The sequence below is a fragment of the Arachis duranensis genome, chromosome 7, assembly GCF_000817695.3.
Source record: "Arachis duranensis cultivar V14167 chromosome 7, aradu.V14167.gnm2.J7QH, whole genome shotgun sequence".
NCBI lineage: Eukaryota > Viridiplantae > Streptophyta > Magnoliopsida > Fabales > Fabaceae > Arachis > Arachis duranensis.
In genome coordinates, this window is record NC_029778.3 from 23,998,208 (window position 1) to 24,009,408 (window position 11,201).

The 11,201-nt window shown below is 37.7% G+C and overlaps 1 non-coding gene across 1 annotated transcript; it reads left to right on the forward strand.

Moving 5' to 3' along the window:
• The first annotated feature begins 827 nt into the window (after positions 1-827).
• On the forward strand, positions 828-935 carry LOC127740873 (small nucleolar RNA R71). Its single transcript, XR_008001729.1, has one exon. It is a non-coding gene; the product is annotated as a small nucleolar RNA R71 (small nucleolar RNA).
• Positions 936-11,201: the final 10,266 nt, after the last annotated feature.

Here is an 11,201-nt window from a genome sequence, read left to right on the forward strand (position 1 = left end):
GACGTTCCCTGAGGTCTTCCTCATTGGGATTCACGTCCTCCTCCTCCTTCACAGGTTCGGCCATTTTGATTACATCAATGGCCTTGCACTCTCATTTGGGATTCTCTTCTATATTGCTTGGGAGAGAGCTAGGAGGAGTTTCAGTTAACACTTTTACTCAGCTGGCCCACTTGTGCCTCCAAATTTCTAATAGATTATCTTGTTTCAGTCATAAAACTAAGAGTGGCCTTAGATAGATCAGAGACTATGTTTGCTAAGCTAGAAGGATTCTACTCAGAATGCTCTGTCTGTTGCTGAGATGATGATGGGAAAGGTTTGCTATTGCTAAACCTGTTTCTTCCACCATTGTTATTATTGAAGCCTTGCTTCTGTTGATCCTTCCATGAAAAATTTGGATGATTTTTCCATGTAGGATTATAGGTGTTGCCAAAAGCTTCACCCATATAATTCACCTCTGCCATTGCAGGGTTTTCAGGATCATAAGCTTCTTCTTCAGAAGATGCTTCTTTAGTACTGTTGGATGTATTTTGCAATCCATTCAGACTCTGAGAGATCATATTGACTTGTTGGGTCAATATTTTGTTCTGAGCCAGTATGGCATTCAGAGCATCAATTTCAAGAACTCCTCTCTTTTGAGGCGTCCCATTATTCACAGGATTCCTCTCAGAGGTAAACATGAACTGGTTATTTGCAACCATTGCAATAAGTTCCTGAGCTTCTGCAGACGTTTTCTTTAGGTGAATGGATCCACTTGCAGAGTGGTCCAGTGACATCTTGGAAAATTCAGACAGACCATCATAGAATATATCTAATGTGGTCCATTCTGAAAGCATGTCAGAAGGACACTTTTTGGTCAGCTACTTGTATCTTTCCCAAGCTTCATAGAGGGATTCACCTTCTTTCTGTCTGAAGGTTTGAACATCCACTCTAAGCTTGCTCAGCTTTTGAGGAGGAAAGAACTTGGCTAAGAAAGTCGTGACCAGCTTATCCCAAGAGTCCAGGCTATCTCTAGGTTGTGAGTCCAACCATGTTCTAGATCTGTCTCTTATAGCAAAAGGGAAAAGCATAAGCTTGTAGACTTTAGGATCAACTCCATTGGTCTTAAAAGTATCACAGATCTGCAAGAACTCAGTTAAGAACTGATAAGGGTCTTCTGATGGAAGTCCATAAAACTTGCAGTTCTGTTGCAGTAGAGAAACTAATTGAGGCTTTAGCTCCAAATTGTTTGCTCCTATGGTAGGGATTGAGATGTTTCTTCCATAAAAGTTGGAAGTTGGTGTAGTAAAATCACCAAGCATCTTCCTTGCATTGTTGTTTGGTTCGGCCATATTGTTTCTTTTGCTGCTTCCTTTTCGAAAATTTTAGTGAGGTCATCTTCAGAGTTTTGTGCTTTAGCTGCTCTTAGCTTCCTCTTCAGAGTCCTTTCAGGTTCAGGATCAGTTTCAACAAGTATGCCTTTATCTTTGTTCCTGCTCATATGAAAGAGATGGAAACAAAGAAAATATATAATCATCTATGTCACAGTATAGAGATTCCTTGAGGTGTCAGAGAAAAATAAGAATAGAAGGATGGAGTTCGAATTGACAATGGAGGAGGAATGTTAGTGTTCAAATAGAAAAAGATGAGAGAGGGGGTAAAGAATTTTCGAAAATAAAAAGAATAAGATTTAAAATAAATTTTTGAAAGTTGGTTGTGGTTATGAAAAAGATAAGAAATAATAAAACAAACAAAAAGTCAATTATTCAGTTGAAAAAGATTTGAAAATTAATTTTGAAAAGATAAGAAGTTAGAAAAGATTTTGATATTGATTTTGAAAAAGATATGTTTGAAAAGATATGATTGAAATTTATTTTGAAAAAGATTTGAAAAGGAAATTAAAAAGATTTGATTTTTTTTGAAAAAGATATGATTGAAAATATTTGATTTGAAAAAGATTTGCTTTTGAAAAAAATATGAAGATTTAAAAAAGATTTGAAAACAAAATTCCTCTCCTTGTGTCATCCTGGCGTTAAACGCCCAGGAGCTGCATGTTTTGGGCGTTTAACGCCCAATTGCTGCATGGTTTGGGCGTTTAAACGCCCAGCCAGGTACCCTGGCTGGCATTTAAATGCCAGTTTTCCTTCTTCACTGGGCGTTTTGAACACCCAGATTTTTCTCTGTAAATCCTCTGCTTTATGTTCTTGGATCTTCATTTTGCTATATCCTTTATTCAAGAAGATATATTTTTAATTTTGAAAAATAGCAAAATGAGTCAAAACATATAATTCTAGGACCAAAACACAAGATATATGCAAGAACATTATGAACATCAAGATGAACACCAAGAACAATAATGAAGATCGAGATGAACATCAAGAACTTAGTTTTCCATAAAAGAAAACTTGCAAGACACCAAACTTAGAACTTTCTCATGTTTGGGCCATATACTTTGCAAGAATGCACATGTAAAACATCATGCAGTGCAAAACAAGAAATCATGAAGATCAAACAAGGCAATTCATCAAGAACAGCTTGAAGATCATCAAGAACATTATGCATGTTTTTCAAAATTTGCAAGACAATTAAAATCATGCAATTGACACCAAACTTAAAATTTGGCCCTAGATTCAACAAGAACCATGAAATATTTTTGAGTTTTTATGATTTTATGAATTTTTTTTGGGTTTTTCGAAAATTGTTTTTAGAAAACACGAAAAAGAATAAAATTTTTTTGAAAGATTTTTGAAAACTTTTTGAGAATAAAATAAGAAGAAAATTACCTAATCTGAGCAACAAGATGAACTGTCAGTTGTCGAAACTCGAACAATCCCCGGCAACGGTGCCAAAAACTTGGTGCACGAAATTGTGATCATCAACCATGGCGCCAATAGACTTCGTGCTCTCAAACGTGAATCACACTTTGTCACAACTCCGCACAACTAACCAGCAAGTGCAATGGGTCGTCCAAGTAATACCTTACGTGGGTAAGGGTCGATCCCACGGAGATTGTCGGCTTGAAGCAAGCTATGGTCACCTTGTAAATCTCAGTCAGGCGGATTCAAATGGGTGATAGAGTTTTAATAATTAAAAAGATAAATAAAACACAAAGTAAAGATAGAGATACTTATGTAATTCATTGGTAAGAATTTCAGATAAGTGTATGGAAATGCTTTGCTCCTTTTGAATCTCTGCTTTCCTACTGCCTTCATCCAATCCTTCATACTCCTTTCTATGGCAAGCTGTATGTAGGGTTTCGCTGGCATCAATGGCTACCTCCCATCCTCTCAGTGAAAAGGGTCCTCTACGGTTTCTCGCATGGCTAATCATCTGTCAGTTCTCGATCATGTTGGAATAGGATTTACTATCCTTTTGCGTCTGTCACTACGCCTAACACTCGCGAGTTTGAAGCACGTCACAGTCATCCCTTCCCAGATCCTACTCGGAATACCACAGACAAGGTTTAGACTTTCCGGATCCCAGGAATGACCGCCAATAATTCTAGCTTATACCACGAAGACTCTGACCTCACGGAATAGAAGGCTCGATTGTCAGGCGAGGCAACCATGCGTCGTGGACTAGGAATCCAAGAGATACACACTCAATCTTAAGTAGAACAGAAGTGGTTATCAGTCATGCGTTCATAGGTGAGAATGATGATGAGTGTCACGGATCATCACATTCATCAGATTGAAGTGCGAGTGAATATCTTAGAATAAGAATAAGCATGAATTGAATAGAAGAACAATAGTAATTGCATTAATACTCGAGGAACAGCAGAGCTCCACACCTTAATCTATGGTGTGTAGAAACTCCACCGTTGAAAATACATAAGAACAAGGTCTAGGCATGGTCGAATGGCCAGCCCCCAAAACGTGATCAATAGATCAAAAGATGATCAAAAGATGAAAATACAATAGTAAGAGGTCCTATTTATAAGAAAACTAGCTACTAGGGTTTACAGAAATAGGTAAATGATGCAGAAATCTACTTCCGGACACACTTGGTATGTGCTTGGACTGAGCATTGAGCTTTACTCATGTAGAGACTTCTCTTGGAGTTAAACACCAGCTTTGGTGCCAGTTTGGGCATTTAACTCCAGCTTTTATGCCAGTTCTGGTGTTTTGACTTCAGAATAAGGCAGAGAAGGGGCGTTTGAATGCCAGTTTGCATCATCAAAACTCGAGCAAAGTATGAACTATTATATATTGCTGGAAAGCTCTGGATGTCTACCTTCCAACGCAATTGAGAGCACACCACTTGGAGTTCTGTAGCTCTAGAAAATTCACTTCGAGTGCAGAGAGGTTAGAATCCAATAGTATCATCAGTCCTTTTTCAGCCTCTGAATCAGATTTGTGCTCAGGTCCCTCAATTTCAGCCAGAAAATACCTGAAATCACAAAAAAACACACAAACTCATAGTAAAGTCCAGAAATATGAATTTTGCATAAAACTAATAAAAACATCCCAAAAAGTAGCTAGATCCTACTAAAAACTACCTAAAAACAATGCCAAAAAGTGTATAAATTATCCGCTCATCACCCTTTAGACATGTTCTCCAAATGGACACAACTAGACATCTTTTATGAAGGTTTGGGTGAAATGTCCAAGATGTACTTAGATAATTCTGCAAGAGGTTCATTACACAAGAAGAAGACACCAGAGGAGACTATTGAGCTTATTGAATTGGTTGCTAGCAACCAATACTTGTACTCATCTAACAGGAATCCTGTGAATTCTGAGACCTCTCAGAAGAGATGCGTGTTGGAAGTAGAAACTCTTAATGCTCTTCTTGCTCAGAACAAGCTTATGTCTCAGCAAATAAGTCTACTTACCCAACAGATGGGTGGCATGCAAGTCTCATCTATCAACACCCAAAATCTACCTCAAGAAGCCTCTTATGACATGACAGGTAATTTTGTGCAAAATGATAATTATGATTATGCTCAATTTTCTTCTGAACAGGTTAATTACATGGGAAGTGCTTCTAGAAATCCCAACAATGATCCCTATTCTAAGACCTACAATCAGGGGTGGAGAAATCACCCAAATTTTGGGTGGAGAAAGCAACTTCAGAGGCCACAAAATTTTAATCATTATTCTCAGGGTGGTTTACAATAGAATAATTTTAATAACCACCAGTTTCAGTCATCTCAACAAGCATCTTCTCAGCCCCAACAGAATAATAATTTGGAAGCAATGTTGATAAGTTTTAGACAGGAAACCAGAGCATCAATCAAGAACTTAGAGATTCAGATGGGTCAATTAGCCACAAAAGTTAATGAAATTGATCAAAGGACCACTAATACCCTTCATGGTAATATAGTGGTGAATCCAAGAGAGTAATGCAAGGCTATCACCTTAATAAGTGGACAAGTGGCAAGTATGGAAGCACAAGTTGCTGATGAGCCAGTTGAAAGAGATTGCAAGGTTATTCAACTGAGAAGTGGTAAAGTTGCTGGCTCTGAGACCAAAGTTAATGAAGAGTTAGTTGAAAAAGAAGCTCCAAAGGAGAAGAAGGAAGAAGTAGAGCACGCCCCTCTAAAGCGTGCAGACAACCCATTCCCAAACTCTCTTGACACTCATCCTACATTGCCAAAGGCTCCTGAGTACAAGCATAAGATGCCATATCCTTAGAAACTTCAAAAGGAGACCAAGGACAAGCAGTTTTCAAAGTTCTTGGAAGTCTTTAGAAAGCTGCAAATTAATATTCCTTTTGATGAGGTTTTGGAACAAATGCCTATCTATGTCAAGTTCATGAAGGAGTTATTGTCAAAGAAGAAGCGTTTAAAGAGAGATGAGACAGTAGTCCTGACTAAAGAATGTAGTGCTGTAACTCAGAATAACTTGCCAAGGAAGATGTCAGATCCAAGGAGCTTTCAAATTCCATGCACCATTGGGAGCACAACCTTTGAGAAAGCTATATGTGATCTAGGGGCAAGCATAAATCTAATGCCCTTATCTGTGATGAAGAAGCTGTAAATCCAAGAGGCACAACCCACAAAGATAGCATTACAGATGGCAGACAAATCTATGAAGTCTGCATACGGATTAGTGGAGAATATCTTGGTCAAAGTGGGTAAGTTCTTCCTCCCAGCAGACTTTGTGATTCTTGACACGGGGAGGATGAGAATGCCTCTATAATTCAAGGAAGACCATTCCTAGCCACTGGAAGAGCTCTGATTGATGTAAAAGTGGGCGAATTAGTGCTTAGAGTGCATGATGAGCAACTAGTCTTCCATATTTTCAAATATCTACATTCAGCAGGTGAAGAAGAGAGGTGCATGCAGACTGAGCTTATTGATCCAACCCTTCAAAAATCCCCTGATGATGCACAACAGAATCTGCAGCTCAAACCTCCCTTGGCAACAATCAATAAAATTTCTCCTGATATCAAACTTAAGTTTGGTGGTGGGAATTCATCATCTACCAAGGAGGAGGTTCCCAAAAAGAAGAAAGTACCCAGAGGATGGAGAAACAAAAAGATCCCCACTGAAGGTTTCTCCTCAGGAATGAAGGTAGTGTTGACTAGCAATCCAGCGTGGGTTTATACAGTAATCAGAATCCTCTCTCTGGAGCATATTGAGCTACGTTATGGAGACACAGAAAAGAAGTTCAAAGTAAGGGGTGAAGAGTTGAACCCCTATGATCCTCCTCCTCAGAGGAGCTGACCGTCAAGCTAGTGACGATAAAGAAGTGTTTTCGGGAGACAACCCGATAATTTCGTATCCTTAGCTATTTGTTTCGTAGTAGTAGTTTTCTTACTTATTTGATTTTTATTGAGTTTTTACTGTTTTTCTCCGTTTTACGTAAGTTTTGATCATCCAGCTATTTTAAAATAAGAACCGGACACTTCAAAAAAAATAATAATTTGCCTCATGTATTGCTCACTAAGATTGAATTTAAAAGAAAAAGAAGTGATGTATTGCATGAGAAATTGAGTTTATATTTAAGAGTAGTCTTATTTACTTAAATGTGGTGGTATTTTCAGTGATTCTGAATGCATGACATGAACAGTGCATATATTTGAATTTGAATCAAAGGATGTTGGTGTATAAGGAATAGGAATTTAGAGAATTATTATGACTTCTCTGAAATAAACAAAAAAATTTTGTCCTTGTAGCAAAAGAAACAGCAAATATATATATATATATATAAAATAAAAGCAAGGTCCAAGACTTTGAGTATCAATGACTAGGGAGGTCAGACATGATTAAAAGCTCAAAGAGTTGTTTTCCTAGTCATATGCTTGTGGTGTAATTGTGTCAAGTAATCCTTGAGATAGAATACTTAGAGTCGAGACCAAATGCGTTTAATAGAGTATGCCAAAGACTTTGAGCACCACTGTCTGGGAGTAACTTAAAGAAAAATCAGAACTCAAAGAGAGTTCCCCAGTTAAGTGCTTCTGGTGTTTTTGTGTCAAGTAACCCTTGAGATAAAACATTTAAAGTCACGGCTAGGCTCAAGGTGCAAAGCACCAAAGAAAAATTAATTAAAGTAAATTTTGCTGTGTTCAAGGATTAAATTGAAATATAAAGATCAGAGAATTCATAATATTATCTGGATTCAAATTTCGAATGACAATGACATCATTCTGATTCAAAGGAGAGTGAGATGCCAAACCTATTCAGGATTGCAGTTATAAACCCCACTATAAGAAGAGACATGAGCTTAATCAAACTCTCATTCTCATGCAAATTCACATTTTAAGCCTATATTAGTTTTGGTTGCTTGAGGACAAGCAACAGTTTAAGTTTGGTGTTGTGATGCATGAGCATCTTTCTTATCTTTTTCTAGTGAATTTGCACTTAAATTGTTGAGTTTAATCAAGAATTAATTATCTTTTAGCCACTATGGATGCTACTTTGAGTCTTGTGCATTTCTGTTTATTTTAGGTAGCATTCAGCTGGATTTGATGGAGTTTCTGCAGCACAAGAATTAAAGGAGAAAACCAGCGAGGAGCGATGCGTACGCGTGACTGACGCGTGCACGTGATTTGGAGCTTTCCATGGCGACGCATGCGCGTGGATGAAGCGTACGCGTGATTTGAAGATTTGCACAGCGACGCTTGCACGTACTTGATGCGTACGCGTGACTGACACGTACGCATGACATGCGCCACGTGTAGAAAATGCTAGGGGCGATTTTTGGGCTGCTTTTGACCGAGATTTCAGCCCAAAAAGCACAGATCAGAGGCTGCAGAGTGAAGGAATCAAGTGGTCCCTATCCATCAATTGAAGACTTGATGATTGTTATAATTAATTTTGATTTAAATTCAAATTTGATTTTTAAATTAAGAAAAGATATTACTTAATTTTATAAAATAGATTTTTCTAAAAATTAATTAGGATTAATTATAAAAAGGGATTTCATTAGTTAACTTTTCATGCCATCAGATTGAAACTCAGTATATTTTACTTGAATCCTTATTTTCTCTTTGAACCATGAGCAACTAAACATCCACTGTTAAGGTTAGAAGCTCTGTCTATTTGTATGGATTGATTTTATTGCTTTTTCTATTTTAATTCATGTATGGATTTATAATTTAAGGATTGTTTTCGCTCTTTATCTTATGAATTTTGGTGGAACAGAAGTATGACCCTCTTTCTATTTGAGTTCTTGTATAACTTGGAAAAGCACTTTACTTGAACAACAACTTGAAAACACATTCTCCTAAATTTTAATTATCTAGACTTAACGGGATATGTGACATATGATCCTTTTATTTTTGGGTAATTAGAGTTTTTGTGGCATATAAACTGGAATTTGATCATCACCCTCTAATTGGAATTAATTGACTAAGGAATTGGCAGTTGATGAATTTTAGGGGAGACTAGAAAGGTCTAAGAAATTAGAGTCTAGTCACATATAGTTTGCCATAAATTAAATCCAACATGATTAAAACAGTTAGTAAGAAAAGTTAATCCAAAAAAATAGATAACTCTGAAACCTTAACTGTCCTCTCCATACTTTATTCCCAACCCATTTACTTTACTATTTTAATTTCTGTACAATTGTTTAATGCTTTTTGAACATCCAACACTCTTTTCTGCTTGCCTAACTAAGTAAGTCATTTAACCATTGTTACTTGATTCATCAATCCTCATGGGATCGACCCTCACTCACCTGAGGTATTACTTGGTACGACCCAGTGCACTTGCCGGTTAGTTTGTGGTTTATAAAATACCGCACCAACTGTCAAGAATGTTCAAAGGTAAATATTTCAGATATACAAATTTTTTACATGCAGAGATAGGAAGCATACCGTCGTGGGGCTGGAGAAGTGTTCTTGAAGGCCGCAAGGTGATTGAGAAAGGCTTGTTATGGAAAATAAGCTCTGATGCTAATGTCCGCATCTTCTATGATCCCTGGCTCCCACCACCATTGCCCTTTAATGTCCCTCAAGCTGCAGTGACAATCCCACCGAATCTGCAAGTGTATTATGTTAGTGAGCTACTAAATCCTGATAAAAGCTGGAACGAAAACCTGATTGAGTCAATTTTTTCATTTGATATATGCAATACAATTTTTTCCATCAAACCAACAGAGGAGGAGGATGAAGTTAATTGGTGCTGGACAAAATCTGGTATATACGAAGTTGGGTCAAGATACAAAGTTGCTTATGGGTTCTTTCATTCTTCTACTTCATTGATGCCTCAAAACATACAGAACAACAGAGTACAGAATAGCATTTGGGAATTGAAATTACCTCATAAAATTAAGATTTTTTTTATGGAAGAGTCTTCATGAAAAGCTTTCGGTTTTGCAACAAATTCATAACCGGTTTGCATCCACCCCTGCCACTTGCCCAAGATGCATGCTAAAAGATGAATCAATTTCTCATGCCTTTTTCCAATGCCGTCTGTCTTCAATAATCTGGAGTCTAAACTTAATAACCCCTGACTTATGGCGGAGAGAAGAGGAGACTGATGTGTGGAAAACGATCCAACACAAAACTCACCGGCAAGTGTACCGGGTCGCATCAAGTAATAAAACTCACGGGAGTGAGGTCGATCCCACAGGGATTGAAGGATTGAGCAATTTTAGTTTAGTGGTTGATTTAGTCAAGCGAATCAAGTATTGGTTGAGTGATTTTGTATCCAACAGTAAGTAAATAGCAGGAAATGTAAAGGGAGAGGGATGAATTGCAGAAATTAAAGAGAACTGAAAGTAAAGGTGCTGAATTTTAAAGAACAAGAAATTAAATGACTGAAACTTAAAGTGCAAGAAATGTAAATTGCAGTAACTTAAAGTGCAAGAAATATAAATTGCTTGAATGGAAAAGGGATTTGAGGACTGGAAATTCAAAAATTAATCAAGGGAAATTTAATTACAGCAATTAATAAAGCAGAAGATGAATTGAAAGTAACTAAGATTCAAACAGAAAATGAAAATGTAATTTCAGCAGTGGTTCAACAGAAGAACCCAAAAGGAAAATTGGATCTCAGGACTCTAGAGACTAGATAGCAGAGTCTAGATCTCAATTGCCTTCCCAGATCCAAGTTCACAAGGCAATTAACAAGAAATTAAAGATTGTAGCAGTGAAGGAAATGGAATTGAACTCAATTATGCAGAAAGGGAATTAAAGAGATCTTGAATGGAGATTAAGACAGAAGTTCCTCAATTCTTCACACCCAAGACTCAAACAAGAAAAATAAAAAGTGCTCAAGCAAGAACGAGTAAGAAAAGAGATCAATTCTCCTTCCCAATTCTCTAAATCTCAGTTCCAAGCTCTCAAAGAAAAATGAAGTTCCAGAATGTAAAAATTCAAAATTAAAAGAAGGGTCCTAATTACATCAAACTATCTCCTATTTATACACTTTCTATTCTTGGATTTTGGAATTTGGAGGGCTTTTGATTTGGTGAAGAAATGAATTAAATTGGATTTTTAATCCAATTTTTAGCCCATGAAAAAGTGGCTTCCAGGAGGCTGCCCTGCCCTTGTGGAGGGCAGAGCAGGAAATGGTACGTGCGGCTCATTGCGTGCGTGCTTGGTGTGTGATGCATCAGGATGCTGCCCTGCCCTTGTGGAGGGCAGGGCAGAGTTTTCATGGTGCGCCAAGCTTGCTGCACGTGCGTGCTGCTGCTGGCCGAGACTCCCTTGGTGCGTGCCAACATGCTGCACCAAGCATCACAAAATGCTGCCCTGCCCTTGCGGAGGGCAGGGCAATGTTGCCAAAAGGTGAGGTTCCAAGTTCGAAACTTGGTGGAGGCGCACGCTGCTTC